Source organism: Rattus norvegicus, chromosome 19 (genome assembly GCF_021556685.1).
Source record: "Rattus norvegicus strain SHRSP/BbbUtx chromosome 19, alternate assembly SHRSP_T2T, whole genome shotgun sequence".
In the NCBI taxonomy this organism is placed as follows: domain Eukaryota; kingdom Metazoa; phylum Chordata; class Mammalia; order Rodentia; family Muridae; genus Rattus; species Rattus norvegicus.
Window position 1 is genome coordinate 11,983,648 of NC_141552.1, and position 19,559 is coordinate 12,003,206.

The 19,559-nt window shown below is 43.1% G+C and overlaps 1 protein-coding gene across 5 annotated transcripts in view; it reads right to left on the minus strand.

Annotated features, from left to right (window-relative positions):
- Window positions 1-19,559, minus strand: part of Large1 (LARGE xylosyl- and glucuronyltransferase 1) — a 452,006-nt gene that overhangs the window by 325,434 nt on the left and 107,013 nt on the right. The window contains exon 1 of one of the 5 annotated variants that reach the window (XM_087594785.1): window positions 13,949-14,350. The gene's annotated coding sequence lies outside the window, so the exon portion shown is untranslated. 5 annotated transcript variants of the gene reach the window in all.

Here is a 19,559-nt window from a genome sequence, read left to right on the forward strand (position 1 = left end):
AAAGGAAGAAGGAACTCAAGGCAGTCTTCAGGAGCTCTCAGTCACCACCACACCCTGTGGCCTGGATAGACAGACACCCATCTTCTCTAGGCCCTGGCATCCAAATTCAGCCGAAGGCTATATAAATTTATCTCGGGCACCCCAGTCACAGCACTTGATCGTCCCTTCCAGGAAGGATCCAGAGATACAAGCCACTCCTCTGCACAGCTCTGCATGATTTAGAGCGGTTCCAGACTTTTCTCACAGTCGAGCAAGTACCAGTTGTCAACGTCTCCTGCTACCTTCAAAGACAGAAAGGAAGCCTCCATCACGCTGGTTTCCACAGAAACCATCAAACTTTTCAGTTGTATCTCACTCATGCCACCCAGAGAGATGAGGCAATGTCAACAGCCTCTTTAATAGGTACCAGTTCATTAATTACAGGGCTGTGTGGAGAACCTAAGAGCTGCGATAATACACCAACCTGTCCCCATCACAGTTTTGCTGTCTCACTTTAAAAATCAATGAAAGGTTTGGTTTCCAATAACTCTGTCTTCTTTTAGATGTTGTTTCATATCCCTGACCACTTGAAGGGGAGGCGATGAAGTAAACGGCTTCTTTTGCAGCACATGCCTTTCCAATCTACGAATTCACACTGGAATGTTCTATGAACTAGTAAAGGCAAAGCAGGAAAGACAACAGAGTATCAGAGACCCAGGTCCAAACGGTTATCGAGGGCACTTCTAGCTGAGATGACACGGGACAAGTCATTGAACACATTTTACATGAACGAGTGTCAAGAACTCAGCCAGGGGGGCCAAAATTCACCTCGCAGAGCAATGGCATCCAAGTCCTTCCCTTGTGCCAAACACTGGCCCAAGCGATTAGCACTACAGTGATTTGCAAAAACTGTCTCATTAGGCTTTAGGGATTCATGCCTGGAAGGCCTTACTGTTTTACTCAAATACACAGCATAGCACTAGAAGTAGATATACAGAGTATAGTCTTTATTTATTAGCATACTCGTATAGAACACTGAAACTAAATATAGAAGGCAGCATCAGCTGTGAGGATAAGAGCAGGCAGCCAAGTGATGTAAATTACCACAACTGGAAGTACTCCTGAAACAGACTGAAGACAGCAACAGGATTGCACCAGTTCTCAAAGTGAGCTGGGTCAGGGACCTCCTCCCATCCAAAATGACTATGTGGGTAGAAAATCAGACTCGCAAAAAAATGTGACCAGTTTTCCAGAGTGCAAATGAAATGAACCTAAAATCTAATTTTTTTTTATTTCTTCTTTTGCTATTTGTTTCAGAAATAGCAAAATCAGCAAATTAACTCTGATTTTTGAAGATACTGTGGAGGGAATACATGTTTTTAAATATATTTTATTAATTCTTTGAGAATTTCATAGATTATATTTGAAAGCATTCATTCAGATCAAAGGAAGAAAAGTCTACAAGAATCTTTCAGTTCGTATTTGAGAAAAGAAGGAGGCGGCCAGAGGAAAGGAAGATGAGAAAGGCAGCAAGAAGAGGATTTGTTAAAGCAAATTTCCATACATGGATGAAAACAGAATGAAATAAGTCCATTGTCTTGAATAATCAGTATGCTAACACAGTGTTAAAGGATACCACATAAAAAGCACTTGCATGCTTTAAATATGATTGTCAGAAAGCACAGAAATACAGCTAAGGAAAGGGCTCAGTCGGGAAAAGTTCTTGCCATACAAGTACAAGGAGCTGAGTTTGATGCCAATACCATGGGGAAAGCCCAGCAAAATACTACATCCTCATGATCACCATGCTGGGGACACAGAGACAGGTGATCCCTATGGCTCATTGACCAGTAACCTGAGCTGAACTGCTGAGCCCAAAAACCCAGACAGACATCTTTTCTTTAAAAAAGCAAACAAACAAACCAACAATTAAAATGGACTTCTGACCTCCAAACATACTCTGCACAGATAAACATATGTACAAACACATATATACACACACACATACACAAACATATCCACTCATGAGTGCTGCACAGATAAACACATGTACAAACACATACATACACACACATATGCACACATGAGCTCTGCATAGATAAACACATGCACAAACACATACACACATACATACATACACACACACAAATACACATACATATACACATACATAAAAAGACAAAGAAATCAAAGAGAAAACCATAAAACTAGAGCAGAGGGAACAAGACTGTAAACTCAGGCTATGATCTTTAGGTCATACTGTTACGCACAAATAATTAATATTTATATGCATGCAATGAACTTTATATATTCATACAGTATACAGTATATTCTATACATAATATAGACAGCATCTTATAGATAAAAGTAAACATATATACAAATCATTTTACTTGTAATCATGTCTTGCAGGAATCAGAAAACAGGCATGCACAGGATCAGACTGTGACGTTACTTTCTAAACTCAGGTGAAGCATCCTAATCCAAACATCCCAATCGCTTAAAAATATGAGTGTCGGGGTGATAACCTGCCTTAGTATCAGGAAGAGAATCACTCACATTACCACATATTAGAATGCATTGTACAACTTACCTGTATGCTATGTGTACATAGCATATACAAAGCACCAGAATACACACTTCCTCCTTACACGCCCCATAATGGAGATGCCATTGTTTATGTGCAAATATTCCAAACTCTGAAATTTTCTGAAATCTCGTTCCAACCCCTTCAGACAAGAGCTCTTTACCCTGTGATTGGTCAATCTCTACCCGAAGATTAAGCCTGCTGCCCTATGAAGCCAGCACTTTGAATTTCCTACAATAGTGATTCCTCCGTTCTAAAGCATGCCTTGGATGACATGCTGAAAGCCTAGACAATGGGTAACCAAGATCCGAAGAAAACAGTTCCTCAAGCTTCATCCTTATCAATCAGACAAAAAGAAATGGACATCAACAACAGTGTGTTCGCTAATCACAGGGACAACTGGATTGGGCACCTGACAATCTGTTCCTGTCTACAAATACTTTTAGGCCCTATGTCAAATAAGATGAGTTTGTCTGCCAGATGAGATCTCAATTTTCCAACTTCACTGCAGTTGATGGACATAAAGGGTCACCTGGTGATTTCATAATCTGGCCCCAGTGCTTGTCAAAGCCACTTAAAAAGAAAAACGCCAGTTGTCGAAAGAAAGGAAGTGCTAATCTAATTAGTGCACTACATCCAAGCAAACAAAGAGTAAATATTTACAGATATGCCATAGAAGGTCCTTGTAACCAGTGCAGGGTAAAAAGAGAAGTTAAACACTGAAGAGACTTTCCAAACAGTTTAAAATGTGTCCAGCTGGAAGCCACAGGCACCACTACAGTGCCCGGAAACCAAGTCTTACAGCTACGTTACTATTTTTATTTTTTAACCTAGTAGGTAGAAAAAATGCTTTTAAATTATATAAAGCAGGTTTGTTAAGAAATGAGATGATCTTCATGGAGGCCCAATATCCAGGCAGGCAGGGGAGTCACTTGCTAGGGCACAGAGGTGGACTCCATGTCCAAACAAGGCCCATGTTAGGAGATCGCTGATTTGCGTTTTTCCTGTTATATTCCTTTTATGATGCAGCAGAACACTAAGACTCAGATCCAAATGCATTAATTGGGCAATAAAGCAGCCACAATATGATTCTCTCCCAATAACTCCCACTTACAGCTAGGGAAGTGATACTCATTATTGTCCCTGAGGCCAAAGGGAAGCTCTCTTTTGAGGAATTCACTGTATTTCCTTATGGTCACGGGCCCTTGGCCTTCCATCCCGGACTCTCCTCAGCAGGGAAAGCCTACCTTGGAATGACAATGAAAAGGTAGAGGAGAATCAGAGGTCTCTTTCTCTGCTGCCTCAGAGGGACTGAGCACTGTATTCCTTCCAGATCTCTACCCCCTTTATCTGCTTAACTGACATTGCCCTCTGGGCCTCAACCAGCTCAATGGCCCCATCAAGTAGCAAACCTCCTCCAGTACCAAAGCCCTCTCCGACTACAGCACAACTGACTTCTCCAGAGGGTTATCCCGTCTGTCATCTGTTTTTGTTCCTATATGGTGAACTCTAGCAGAAGAGGAGTCACGTTGCCTTCCGATCAGATGAATAAAAGACACATTTTAGTTTCCAAAGAAAAGAAACTACTGGTAGCTTCTGCTAGATTTGAAACAGGAATTGCGGAAAATCTTTAAAGCTTCAAATTTACTGGTCAACCCAATCAAGCCACTGGAAAAGCACTAGGGGAGTGAGGCTAAGAAGTGGTTAGACTGGTGACCTAAATCCCTTCAGTGACCTTAATCCCAGCAAGACACTGAGCAGCCCAGCTTCCTTTTTTCTATAACTTCCATGAAAATAAGTCAAGCTGACACATAATCGTTTCTTTTTCTGAATGTCTTTTCAGTTCTAGATTTTCAAATTTCTGCTTGGACCCAACTATAAAACAATACACGTTTAAAAACCTATATAAGAATAATGGTGAAGAATGCCTTTCTGAACTTTTTCCAGACTTAAGGGAAGCCTTTACACGATGTGTACAGTTCAGCTTCACCCAGAGAAAACCAGATACTTAAAGTCAATTTCGAAAAATCTTCATATCTTTCTGAGAAGGTTGGTGCACACCTTTAATCATAGCACTTGGGAAGTAGGTAGATGTTAGTGAGTTCGAGGCCAGACTGGTGTGTGTGTGTGTGTGTGTGTGTGTGTGTGTGTATGTATGTGTGTATGTATGTGTGTGTATGTATGTGTGTGTGTCTCTGTGTGTGTGTGTGTGTGTGTGTGTAGAGGCCAAACTGGTGTGTGTGTGTGTGTGTGTGTGTAGAGGCCAGACTGGTGTGTGTCTGTGTGTGTGTGTCTGTGTGTGTGCGTGTGTGTGTGTAGAGGCCAGACTGGTGTGTGTCTGTGTGTGTGTGTACGTATGTGTGTGTATGTATGTGTGTGTGTCTGTGTGTGTGTTGTAGAGGCCAGACTGGTGTGTATGTGTGTGTGTGTATGTGTGTGTGTGTCTCTGTGTGTGTATGCCTCTCTGTGTGTGTGTGTGTGTGTGTGTGTGTGTGTGTGTGTGTAGTTCCTATATATAAGGAGGCCAGACTGGTGTGTGTGTGAGTGTGTGTGTGTGTGAAGTTCCTATATATAAGGAGGCCAGACTGGTGTGTGTGTGAGTGTGTGTGTGTGTGAGTGTGTGTGTGTGTGTGTGTGTACGTATGTGTGTGTATGTATGTGTGTGTGTCTGTGTGTGTGTTGTAGAGGCCAGACTGGTGTGTATGTGTGTGTGTGTATGTGTGTGTGTATGTGTGTGTGTGTATGTGTGTGTGTGTATGTGTGTGTGTGTGTGTGTAGAGGCCAGACTCGTGTGTGTGTGTGTGTGTGTGTGTGTGTGTGTGTGTGTAGTACCTATGTGTGTAGTTCCTATATATAAGGAGTCCCAGGACAGCCAAGACTACATAGACCCAGCCTCAAAAAAAAAAAAAAAAAACAAACCAGGAGGAGAGAAAAGAAATACCTTTATAACTCAAAGCAAAGGCCTCAATGAGAAAGTGACTCTCCCGTTTCACCCACTGCAATGCCTTATGATGCCTTAGCATGGTGGAGCCAAGTCCTTGCAGCTTCTACCCCTGTGAGGTACGGACTAAAAATGGTCAACTCTGGGCTGGCAACAATGGTTAGCTAGCTTTTGCAAGGGATAGTTCTGATATTTGTAGAGTGTCAATGTCTAAGCACCATAAGTGTTTCAGTAAATCATAAGGTCTTGTAAGAGACTACAGTCCAACACTGGAAAAAAAAGATTTAGGAGTTGATGAAACTCTGCCAAGGGAGACAGGAATCTAAGGATTGGCTAGTTACTGCCTGTGTCCACTGCGTCTGCCTCAGAACTTCAGGGCCTACGGCCACCACAGCACTCCAAAACACCTGCCATAGCACCTGGAAACTTTGGCACCTGAAACTGCACCTGACACCACATGCAGAAATGCACCTGCCACACACCTGCAAACATGTACTTGGCTCGACACTGAGACACGCACCTCCCATGACACTGAGTGACCATTTGCAGAAGGAAAACTGTCTTCAGCTGGTCATGCAAGGGCATAGAATTTAAACCAAGTCCTTTTACTCCACACCCAAGACATTTTAAGCTCCAGCGAACTACACTTCAACCCCCTCAAATGCTGGGCAGTAGTTGTTAAGGGAATAAAAAGATATCCAAGATGGTATTTTGTAACTCAACAGAAAGACCTAACAGTTTATTCTACCTAAAGGTTTCCATCTATCTCTCTGCCTTCGAATTTATGGTAAAAAAAAAAAAAAACAAAAACATAAACTGAGTTGCACCTCTCTGGAACTCGACCGAAGTTTAAGTGTGTCGAACCTGTCGCACAGACATTTTTAAAGTCCGCTTTCTGAGCATGAGATTATAAGCTATACCGGCTTCTCAAGTTCAGGAAAATGGAAGCTACAACTGGCCTGTGTTTCTAAGCTGCATTTTGTCTTCAGAGAAATACAGACCCAGATATTTATTTAGATGACTTGAGAAGTTTCAGCATCCCCCACTCCCATCCTACTCGACATGCTCAAAATGCCTGCACACACATGTCCTCTCACGGTGAACACCGGAAAGGTCTACCCAAAACAATATGCCATAAATAAAATTTCCGTAAGAGAACATAAAGAACGCAAGCCTTATAATTTACGGTAGTTAGGAAGAATTTGAAACGAGAAAATAACTCATTTTTTTTTCTAGAAGAAAATGAGGAACGCTCATGATTGATGAAATAAATGATTGAAATTAAAACATCTATGTGCCATTCATGGAAAAGGCTGCAGCCACCTTCAAGTCTTCACCAAGTAATTTAGGCACATGGGGGCTAATGTGACAAGACCAAACAGCTAAAATAATAATAATAATAATAATAATAATAATAATAATAATAATAAATAAAATTAGCAGTGAGAACCAGGCCTGGAAAGGAAGGAGCAAGACATTGTGGCCTTGAATCCTAGCAGTAAACTTCACCTTACACACCAGTGACTTCTGTAGGACACAAAAGGAAAGTGAGTCATGTATACAAAGGTTAAATGACATTCACTCTTTTCTGCTGGGAAAGGGAGAGAAATGCTGATTTAGAAACTTTTCCATAACATTGTTACGTATCCTTGATTCTATTTTGTTGCTGGAAACTTTGCTATTGAGAAGACAAGGAATCCGTTTGGTCTAGACACTTTTCTACATGGATCATCTCGCTGCTAATACCTTAGCACAGGTTGACTGCGTTTGGAAGGAAAGTATCTGGGGAAAGTGCTACATACAGCACAACACAGACCATTGACAGGAGAACCCTTCAGCTTCTCTGGCCAGCAAGCCAAAGGCCCATTATGAGCACCAACACTCTACCAGCTAGAACCATTGAGGCTGCCATTACTGCTATCAGGGCTACCAATGCTACAACTCTGACTGCTACTTATAACTACCGTTATCTTTCCTGAAAAAAATGATCTTATTTGTGTCATCTTAATAATAATGCCTTCTTACTCATGTCACCTCAATAAAGGCTAAAAGAATAATAATATTCATTACTTAAACATCCACTGGCAGATGTCACGGACACTGTCCCTGTTTCCATCAAGCAGGCCAAAAAAAAAAAAAAAAAAACAAAACAAAACAAAACAAAAAAAAGCAACCAGAAGAGTCTGAGATTCCCTCCTAGCCTAGAAGTGGAGTTCAGACAGCCTGGCATCGACTCCTAAGTCAGTCTTATGGAGACAGCATGACATCACATACTGCTCGCAGATATCGTGGGATTAGAAGCCAGACATTACAAAGAAATGTCCAGAGGACCCTCTGAAAGGGCAGGATGATGCAGGAATGTGAATCAAAGCTATCTGATACAGTTTGAAAGTCCCGTAAGTCCCTTCTAAACTTACATTGAAAGTAAATGGTCACTGTAGGAAGAGTCAGTTACCGGGCCCTCAACTTGTCCATACCACCATCTCCCTATCCCTTCCCTAGGTAATATTTTTCAGTTCTTAGAAAAGAGAAACTCATTAACTTTCCAAAACTCTACCCATAAGGAAAAAAAAAGAGAGGAACAGCTTAGTTTGTACAGTGCTTGTCTCACAGGGATGAAGAGCCAAGTCTGGACCCCTAGTACCCCACAAAGAGAAGGAAGAGGAAGGCTATAGCAGTAACTGGGAATCTTTGCTCCTGCCTTCTGTAATCCTAGCACTAGGGGGCAGCGACAGCTAGAGCTATGTGGCACACTAAGAAGTCCATGGTACTGAATTGATGAGACTGGTGAAAGATTGCTGAAAGGGGGAAGGAGTGGCCTAGAGAGCTGAAGGGAAGCTGGAGAAGGGAAGGAGGAGGGAAATGGGAAGGAAGTTGAGGAAAGCTTGGGGAGACACTAACACAGAACATCCACTCTAAGCCAAGAACAGTCTCCTTTAATAACCATGAATAGCTTGGCACCGAAAGTAACCAAGGTGTTAAATGTGGCCAGAGGAGACTGAGGCCAAAGACCAGGGATGGGCCAGGCTCCTCTGTGTCCGGGAAGATTAATGAGCTGTGTGTGCAGGGACTTGAGAGATGACCGCGCAATATGGCATTGCTATTCCTGTTAGCCCAAACGAGAGCTGGAAAACTCGCTCTAAAACTAACATCAGCTGCCCCCTCACCCCCATCACCCAGGGTCAGAGCAAGGTTATAATGTTAGAAATACCCTGACTGAAACAGAAGAAAATATATAGCCAAAATCCTAAAGCTGATAGGAGACCAGCCTTCTCCAGGATTCAAGCAGAAAAGACAAAGTCTATCTCAGCTCCGACTACATAGACACAATGTCCACCAAAACAAAGGCAAAGAAAGACCTCAGAAACAGGGAGCCGGGGCTTCCCACAACCCGAGTTATCTATTTACAAAAGGACTTAGTTGTTTCTCTTTCTTATAAGCAGTGTAGGAAATAAAAGGCCATCTTCCAACCTGAAATAAACTTATGTCAGTAAAGAGGTCCACTGCTATCTACACTCAGAAAACCAGCTCCGAGGACTGGAGAGGTGGAGAAAAAGCGCTTGCTATGAAAACAAGAGGCTCTGAGTTCAAAGCCCCAGTAACCCACATCAAAAACTGGGTTCTGAATGTATCTGTCTATAACCTCAAAATTAAGGGGATGGGGACAGGCTGGTCCTGTGAGATCACTGGTCACCCTAGTGACCTCACTTTCAGCCTAAATGGAACAGGAACGTCACATTCAGTGAGAGACCCTGTCTCAAAAGAATAAACTGTCAAGTAACGGCAGACACCCAGCATCCTCCTCAAACTTGCACTCACACATATTCTTCATGCATCGTCCACCCACACGCTCCACGAAAAGATCAGTTCTTAGACCAGAATAGTGATGGCCACTGTCACTTTTGGTGCCCCTTCGGCCCCACCCCAGACACAAGGCAAGCCCTCTCCCTGCCCAAGGGCATCTGCTAATCCACAAAACTGTGTTTCCTTGACTTCTTGGAAATATGGCCCAAGCCCTGGTTTAAAGACTGTCCTTTCATTACTTACTGTCGCAGTCATAAAAACGGGGAAGGGGAAGAGAATCATCATTCAAATGAACCTAAAGAAGAAAGAACGAATTAGCCACAGTGGCTTTCTTTTTCTTGCTCTGCATGGGAATGTATTTCATTTTCCAATTTTTCTATAAGGCCTCTCTGTATGTGCTGCAACAGGAAGAAAAATTAAGTTTATTACTGCTGATGCAAAACCAGGGCTCCTTTATTATAAGGCTATGAACCCGAAGAAAATACATTTATGTCTGATGAAATGCCCATACCCTATTGAGAAATCCAGAAGCTTCTAGGACCCAGGTGATGTCTATGCAATAACCTGTGAATATTTTGAAAATGTTAACAAAGAATAGTCTGTTCCCAGACTCTAGACCTCATGAAGTGGGTTGCTCAGTTGAATTTAGGAAGGTCGGGGAGGGGAAACTCAGGCACCAGCCATCCCAGCTGTCCAGAAGGCTCAGTCTGGGACATAGAGGACTTCTGCCTACAAATGTTTGTGCTTTTAGCCAAATTGCTCTCAGGATTGAGAGGCAGTGAAAGTCAGAGGAGCCAGTTAAGGCACAGATCAGAATTCCAATTCCATGCGGCCTTGGACAAATCGCATAAATTCTCTACACTCCGTTTCCTCGTCTGCCTACCAACCAAAGCCCTGAGTGCCCAATGTGGGATGGCTCTTCGAGCCCATGAGAATGTCAATCACATAAAATGAGGCCAGAACACACATGAGGGTGACCAAAGACAACGCAAACCCTGTCTGCCTCGAGGGGACATGGAACTCTGGTGTTAGTAACGGCTTTTGTTCATCCTAATCTAAGAGGATTGGTCTTTTACAAAGCCTGAATCTTCACAAATTGCGTAATCTGACAAAAAACAATCAGTTTGTCTTAAACGTCAGCTTCTTCGCCTAACTGCTTAAGCAATGGAGCCAAGCCTCAAGGCTGCTAAAAGCTCACCACGGAATGACTTCAGCACCTGGGACCAGCTACAGTGTATGGTGCACCATCCCGTACCCCATTTGCCGTAATTACCATAAAGATCTACTCCACTTACATTTACAGAGTTAAGAAATTTGATCCCTATACCAGCCACAGCTCCATATGCAAAGTACATACTCATGTAGAGTTTTTGTTTCGTCCTGTTTCTATTTTTCTTTCATTGAAAACAGGTATCCTACCGTATAATAGATCCTGATTATGGTTTTCCCTCCCCCGCCCAACTCCTCCCAGAACCTTCCCAACTGGAGCTTTCTCTCCTTTAGAAAACAAGGCATCTAAAAATAATTATAAACATGAGATAAAACAAAAGAAATACATGAACCGGAATAAGACGAACCAAATGGAAAATGAACCAAAGGAAAAAAAGCACAAGAAACATACATTTGCACACAGAAAATTCCATAAAAACACAAAATCAAAAAGGACTCATAAAGTTAAAAAAATAAAAATAAATAATAAATAAATAAATAAAATTTTTTTAAAAAAAGCCCTGAGACAACGAATTTCCAAAAATCCAAATGCTATTGAGTTTGTATGTGTTGGCACTGACCGATGGGCATGAGGCCTGCCCTTAACAGTAGTTCGAACAGACAATGAGACATCGTTTGGAAACCTGATGTTTTTATTTACGGGTAGCTATCAGCTGAAGATAGCTTGTGAGTTAGGGGTCTAGGCTGGTGTCTATTCCTCTCACCACTGGAACTCCTCTGGCTTAGACTCGTGCAGGCCTTGCGCGAGCTGCCACAGTCTTTGTACGTGAGCATCAGTACGGGATGTGTTTAGAAGATCCTGTGTCCTTGCCATTCTCTGCTCCCTCTAGTTCTTACGGTCTTCCTGCCTCCCATTTCAAACGGTTCTCTGAGCCCTGTGGGGTGGAGGGAGAATTTGACGATGATATCCCACTTACAACTGAGCGTTCCAAGGTCTCTCACGGTCTGTACACTATCTGGCTATGAGCCTCTGTCTTTATTCTCATTGGCTACCGGAAGCAGCTTCTCTGGTAATGAGCGAGACATTATGATGCTCCTTTAGCCTATCACTAGTATTCGGGCTGCTCCTAGGTCCCTGGCCTATCTAGTCTCAGGTTCTTTGCTACCAGAGCAGTGTTGGGAATGGATTCCATATCATGGATCGGGCCTTGAATTCCTTCAGATACTGGCTGATTACTCCCATGTTTGTGCAGCTACTGAACGGGTGCATATTGCAGGCAGGTCACCACTGTAGCTCAAGGGGTTCGTAGCTGAACTGGTATTTACCTTTCTGCTTTGGTGCTGTGCAGAATACCTTCCACTACTATGAACACTGGTCAACAGGCATGAAGGCTCTATGTAGCTGTCACAACTTCTTGTTCACTGACTTGTGTAAGTCCATCTTCAACAGTGGGGTCTTTCCATCATCCGTTTGCAGAGACAACCAACAGCCTTGACTCTTTGAGGGTTCTATGAGGGCCCCATGGCCAACAATTCCCAGAATTGAAGACTTCATTGGGGAACCAGAGATCTCTCTACCTCCCTTGTCATTTAGCAGTCCGTTCAGGCCTCCTTCATATGTGTATTTTAGGAAATTCTACTGTATTGGATCTCCATACCCCTCAAAAGGTCCTTAACTTTAGCTGTCTCTCCCTACGTTTCCTATGATACCCTCTTAATTCTGTCTCCTGGTTTAAAGGCTAAGAGAGATGAAAGGGTCTCTCCCTGGGAAGGGGAAATAGAATATATACTTAGGAACCTACGGACACAGGGAGCCAAAATAGGAGTACATGACTATCCTTAGTCCCTTTAAAAGACATCCCTTACCCACCTCTGCGCCTTTACTCTAACGTCCTTGTAACTAACAGGGAAAGCCTTCTGAAGTATTAGCACACAACCAGCTTCCTCCTGGCATAAGGTAAGAATGCCACTCCACAGCATCTGAGGCCTACAGTGGACACTTCCCTGAGCTGCTGTAACCTGACTACATAATGTTTCTATCAAGGCAGTTAAAAGTTCCTTGATTTATTACTCTTTTATTTTAATAAAAATTTCATAAAACTATTGGCATGGTGGAAATGAGATTTGGAGTTAACTGAAGCTATGTTCCTGGGACACACACACACACACAGAGAGAGAGAGAGAGAGAGAGAGAGAGAGAGAGAGAGAGAGAGTGTGTTTGTATATGGCAGATGTAGAGACTGCATTCAAATTCTCTCCTTTCTTTCTTGGCTGTGTGACTATTGCTGTCCCTGTTGATTTCTTCCTATATAAAATAAGACAATAACTATATATGCCTCACAAGGGTTCTGAGACATTAGTAACTTAATACATATATATTTATGAAAATATACTGTACTCCAATACTACAAAGGTATTCATACACACATATACAGGGATTACCATTGGGTGAGAGGTGGCTTCAATGATGACTTGAATACCAAATTGCAAGGATCCAGAAGGTCAGAGAGAAGTTGTTAAGACAGAAACCTGGCGTCACAGAGGAAATACAACTCCCCCCCCAACCAGGCTCAACCCATCACAACCAGAGGACACCAATCACACAGACTAAAGAAACTGATGTCTCTAGAACCCCTCCAAGCCCCGGATCTATAGAGGAAAAGAGAAGCATAAAATAATTTATTTTCAAGGAATAAGATAAGAACTCATGTAAGAAAGACAAAATAAACTTATAATACAAATCAAAGGCTGGCGAGGACATTGTTTTTTGAGTGAAATCATAACAGCAAAAGAACATAATCATAGAAACAGGAGAAAGAAAACAGGAAAGCCCCCCTTGTGGAAGAGCCTGGGAAACGTCAAGGAAACCGAGAAGAGGGGAAAGGAGGACACAATGCCCGCCCATATGGAAGATGGGAAGCAGTGTTGTGACAGCTCACAGCTATCCCCAAGGAAGGGCATTAAAGGCAGTGGTGTCAGCAGAAAGCATCAGAGGCAGAGGGGAAAGGAGATGTGGGAGTGGATGGAGCGGCAGGTAGCCAAGTCAAAAGTAGACCCCAGGGCTGGAGAGATGGCTCAGCGGTTAAGAGCACTGACTGCTCTTCCAGAGGTCATGAGTTCAAATCCCAGCAACCACTTGGTGGCTCACAACCATCTGTAATGGGATCTGGTGCCCTCTTCTGGCCTGCAGTCACATATGCAGGCAGAATGCTGTACATAAAATAAATAAATAAATCTTAAAAAGTAGACCCCAAATAAGAAGGGAGAAGAGAAAGAGGGGAAAAGGGGGGCCTTGCAGCCATGTCATCCAGCACCCCAGAGCCCGCTGTACACACTCACGAAGCCACTACTACCGCTGGCTTTCTTACAAACGAGCACTGTCTCCAACTTCTTCTTCTAAAAAGACCACATTACCCATTAGTCAGGGTTTCAGAAACTGCATGACCCTGTGGCTGCCGTAAACTTACACAATCAGTGCCATCAAAGTCTCCAGCCTCCACTGATTCAGGGGGATGTGTCTGGGCCGGTCCAATTAAGAGCAGAGCTGAAGATGGATAGCAGATGACAAGCCACACCGGAGAGGACGAAGCCTAGGGAACTGCGGGATAAAAAGGAGAGCCTGGCTCAGGCCTACCTGAGGTCAGCTCCACTGCTGGAGATCCCAATTAAAACAAGCTTCCAGCACATTCCGTAAGTGGCATGCACCAATCTGCTCCTGACCAAACTAAGATATACTCTGACACCAGGTCTCTGGGTCCAGGATACTCCATTCCCATACGGTTGTTCTAAAACTGAACTGACTTGAGCTAAGTGTGATAGCTCTTGTCTGTAATTCTTTAACTCCCAAGGCAAGACGTTCGACATGAGTCAGAGAACAGCCTGTGCTACAGCAAGAAACATTGTCTCACGAGGAGAAAAAAAAAAACAAAATCAAGACGAAACTGGTGAGCGTTATTCTACCTCCCTCATTTACAACTGTGATTCTAGAAAACTCACACACAACCTGCGCTGACCTCAAACTGGTAATGTCTGCCTTCAAAATGGGGACCACAAGCCCAATCTTAACCCTCTGTGTACTGCACTGCTTATGCAAGACAAATTTTTTTCAACGTTCAAACATTGAGCAATGTATGAAATTGAGTTCAAAGTTACACACAAGGGGCACCGTGTGCTCCTCTCGAAATGAACTTGCAATAAATCGTCAGGTCTAGAAAGGTGGCTTAGTGATTAGGAGCACTCGGTGCACTTCCTCGGGACCTCGATTTGTTTTCCAGCAACCACAGGCCAGTTCACAACCACTTGTAACTCTAGAAAATGCCTCCTTCCGACCTCTGAGGGCATCTGCATGCAGGGCAGAGACATGCACCCAGTCAAATTACTTGTACACATCAAATGACAACTAAGGGAAGGGGAGGGTGGAAAGGAATACTAGTTTACAAGGAAGAACTGACAGAAGTGCCCCCCCTGAATGTCCAACAGTATCAGTCAACAAATGATAACCAGAAGACGTCAATCTCCCTCCTGTCCTCCATTCCTGATGACATGTGGCTCGGTACCCCCAACCTCACTCAGAGGTGCCTCAGACTGACTGCAGCTACGTCACAGGATGTGGGCGCTTCACACATTTTTTTCTAAGGTCTGGCCTGAATGAGATGGCAAAAGCATTCAGATCTAAACTGCTTTACACAGTTTCAACGGGTCCATGACAGAGCTACAAATGCAGACCCTGGGATATTCACCATCAGTCCTTCATGAAGGCAACCCTGGGAACGCAACAAACTGAGGTGGAGACCCACAGTTACCACACGAAAGTCAAAAGCACTCTGTGACAGAAGGAATCATACATCTCATAAAACCCCACGGGACTCAATTAAAAACAGCAGCCCTCATGGCCCTTGGACTCAAGAACAGCGAATTCCAGCTGGTTTGCGTGACTGGACTGGACACCTCTTTAACCAATTTCCATGAGGTCTTCTTTTTTTCCTAGAATACTGCCGAAAGCCTGCCTGGGTAGAGAAAGAGAGACATGCCCAGTCCCTTGCAGAATGTCCCCAAAAGTAAGTGATGTGGCAGAGAAGCACCCTTAGTCTCACAGAGACAAGATGTTACAGGCCAAGCACCCATGGGAATGCATCCCAACACCTGAGTCTGCTCATTCAAGAAACACTTTAGGAGCTCCGCAGGCCAGGCACTGCTGGAAGAAAACAAAGGCATAATTCATGCAGAGAGAACAAATAATAGATTAACTAACCAGCAAACAGGGGTGACGCCGCCTGTAAATTATACATGAAGAGCCGCCTACGTAAGTCAGCAAAATAGAGACAGAAAGAGAGGGGACTGGTGATACAGAGACAGAATTCTCCGTGGATTTATTTATGGAGAAGGAAAGCAGTGCCCTTCCTCTCACTGAAGCTGCACAAGCTGGGATCTGATGCGTATACTAAACTAGCCTTTGCTGAGTTCTGAATCCAACAGGCACGTGTGGTCAGCAACCCTTAGCCGGCAACTCAGGAAGAAGAAGAAGAAGGTGAGCGGAACCATGCTTTGTGTTGTTTCCAGTAGCTTGGTACCATGACTGGCTCATGCACTCTATTTCACAAGTTTCCCGTGGGCAGAGTTAATCCTGCCCACCTCTCACAGGCAAGGATCACATCCATCGCTTTCTATGGTACATACTTGCCTAGGAATAGTTTTCATCCATAGTTTATCTCTTGCACAACAGTACCTTCATGAGAAGGTGCAACAAGAGCACACAGTGGTCACATGTGCCCTCCCCATCTTACTTCATGAGATGATTCTCATGTTTAAAACAGAAGATTAGCATTGGCAACACAATGACTCAGATTTCATACATTACTAATGCTTATGTAGCATGTGCAGAGGCCCTGGGTTTGATCCTCAGCATGAGCCAAATCTCATGCTACATAGATATACATATCTATGTATATATGTATGTATATATGTGTATATGTATATGTGTATATAAGTACATATACATATATGTATATACATATATGTATGTATATGTGTGTATGTATATATACATATATGCATGTACATGTGTGTATGTATGTGTGTATATATACATATATATGTGTATGTGTATATACATATGTATGTATATATAATATGTATGTGTATAATGTGTGTATGTATATATACATAATATGTATGTGTATATATGTGTGTATGTATATATACATAATATGTATATATGTATGTATATACATATATGTATATGCATGTATACACATACATATATGTATGCATGTATATATATGTATATATACATATATGTATGTGTATACATATATGTATGTATGTATATATGCCCAGTTCTGTCCACTGCCCCACTCCCACCCCCACCAACCTGCTCTTGCACTATACAACCTTGTCCTATAAGAAAGAGACTGTGTAGTGGAATGATATTATTTCACTTAGTAGGATGTCCTAAGGACCCAGCTCTGAGTATCCCAACCATTGTTGCCTCCCTGATTAGATCTTCTAGGCCCCACTTCCTCATTTACCTGAGGAAGGAGATGAGAGATACTTCTAAGTGTTAGTTCTCACAAACAAAAGCCAGTGAAGAGATGTAGACGTAAATTTTATTCTTCCAAGATAAATGCCCGGTACTGGAACTGCCATATGATATCATATGATAAGTAGACATGAGGACTCATCACACAGATGCTCAGTATGGCAGATAAGTTTCTGCATGTGCTCCAAACATGTAATTTCAGTGCATCTTTACCATCAGGCTTCGGGCTGGGGGCTCTCCACAAAGATTTCTGGTCAGGCTAGGTGCTCAGGTTCAGGAGAAGGGAAGAGAACTCGGGCAGGGAGGGGGAACTTTGCAGCCCCTGCTGCTGGTCCTTCTCCTTTCTGCCACTGCTGCCTCAGTTACTCAGGCAGGGCTGAGTCAGCAGGAGACTGGCTAGCCTGAGGCAAGGGGTGCAGGGGAGCTTCTGAACAGGATTTTTTTTTCCTCATCTTTATTAACTTGGGTACTTCTTATTTACATTTCGATTGTTATTTCCCTTCCTGGTTTCCTGGCCAACATCCCCTTAACCCCTCCCCTCCCCTTCTTTATGGGTGTTCCCCTCCCCATCCTCCTCCCCTTACCGCCCTCCCCCCCAACAATCCCATTCACTGGGGGTTCAGTCTTGGCAGGACCAAGGGCTTCCTCTTCCACTGGTGCTCTTACTAGGCTGTTCATTGCTACCTATGAGGTTGGAGCCCAGGGTCAGTCCAAGTTTAGTCTTTAGGTAGTGGCTTAGTCCCTGGAAGCTCTGGTTGGTTGGCATTATTGTTCATATGGGGTCTCGAGCCCCTTCAAGCTCTTTCAGTCCTTTCTAAGATTCCTTCAACGGGGGTCCAGCTTAACAGGATTCTTAAATACAATTTTTGGATGGGTCAGTGTCTAACAGCAGGTATTTCCTATTGGTTTGGCCTGAGCTTGGGAAGACCTCATCTACATATTTGGGGGCGTGGTCCGGCTTCTACATCTAATCTGTCTTAAGCCTATGTGATGTGACCTGTAGTAGAGGGGCTTGGGGCATTGCCTTACATGACTGTTCTACCTCAAACCTTTGTACATGGGATGTGGGGGCTGTAGCTATTAAGGGCCTGATCTTCTGGGAGACTGGGAATGCTCCTGACATCCCTTTTAGGGTCCTGGGAGATTCGACCTATCTCAACCAGGAATCAGGGTACCTTTCACAGCCCGCTGCCCTACACAGTACTTTCATATAAGCATTCTGAGTGCAGGAAAGCTCTTTATAGATGACATATCTCTCTCAAGGCCCCTCGCTACATTGAAAAATGCTTGTTTGTAATGCACATATTTTCTCTCTTGACTTGCCTTCTACCCATTTTCCAACTACAGCATTTAGTTTCTTATTGTTGATTTTGGAGAGATTTTTGCATATTCTAAGAAGGAGTCTCCTATTAAGAATGTGACTTATACCACCTCTACCTAGTTGTAGCCTACTTTTCCGTCACCTTAACGGAATCAAAGCAATGTAACAAAGTACGATTAAGTTCGTTCTGTCCGTTTCATTTTGCTCATCAAGTGTACTTCCGTTACTCTCAAAAAGAAAGTATTAGCAAAGGTGCATGGGGAAATAACCTCACACACACTTCAGGTCTCAGTGTTGTGCTTTAAATGGGAAAATAATAAGAAGTAAAGAGTTAATCCAAGTACAGCAAGGTACAGCATTCGAGGCAATACCTGGTATATAAGGTTCCCCACTGTTTTCATTACTCACTTGTGAAAGTAAAGTCTTTTGTTGCTCAGATTATCTAGAGGAACAGCAGGAGGAAACTCCTAATATTTACTTAACTTTGGAAATAATGAAAGGCTTGGTGTGTGTTACTGGGCTGAGGGAGGGAGGGTTATTAATAGATTCTCCAGGCAAAGGAGTCAGGTCAATATTCTCAAACAAATCAGTAACACAAGGCGTTTGACCTTACATTAAAGCCAAATATGAAGAGGGTAATCTGGTTCCTACACCTCCCAATCATAAACAATTACACCCACAGCAAAGCCAGTGGCACAGCACTGCTAGCTCTGTGCTAGGGAAGACTCCACTCCCATTATCCTTCGGGGAAGATTTCTTCCCTTGGAACCTGTAGGTGAATGAGGACAACTGCTGCTTTCCTTGGGCATGGTTCCAACCCCAACTGTATATGAAGGTAGAGCAGAGGCATCATGAAGCTGAATTAAAGGGACACTTTAAATTAACCCTTGGGAAACCACAACAGAGGCTTCCTTCCCTCTCCTTAACTTAAAAGCCATGAAGGGAAAAACAAATTGCATCTCCTTCCCTAATCCCCTTGTGGGGATAATCTCTTTAGACATATGGTAGAGTTAACGGGTCATTCATATGTTTGCATACAGACAATGACATACCTAAAACCTTCTACATGAGAGGAAATCCCTGTGTCCATGACTATCTATTTCTTTGTAGGCCCTAAGGGGGACTCCTGGCAGCCAACTGACCTCAGCACCTATAAAGTACTTCCTAAGTATAATCAAGATTCATTAATGTAACTAATTATCTACTAATGTTGGGTGAT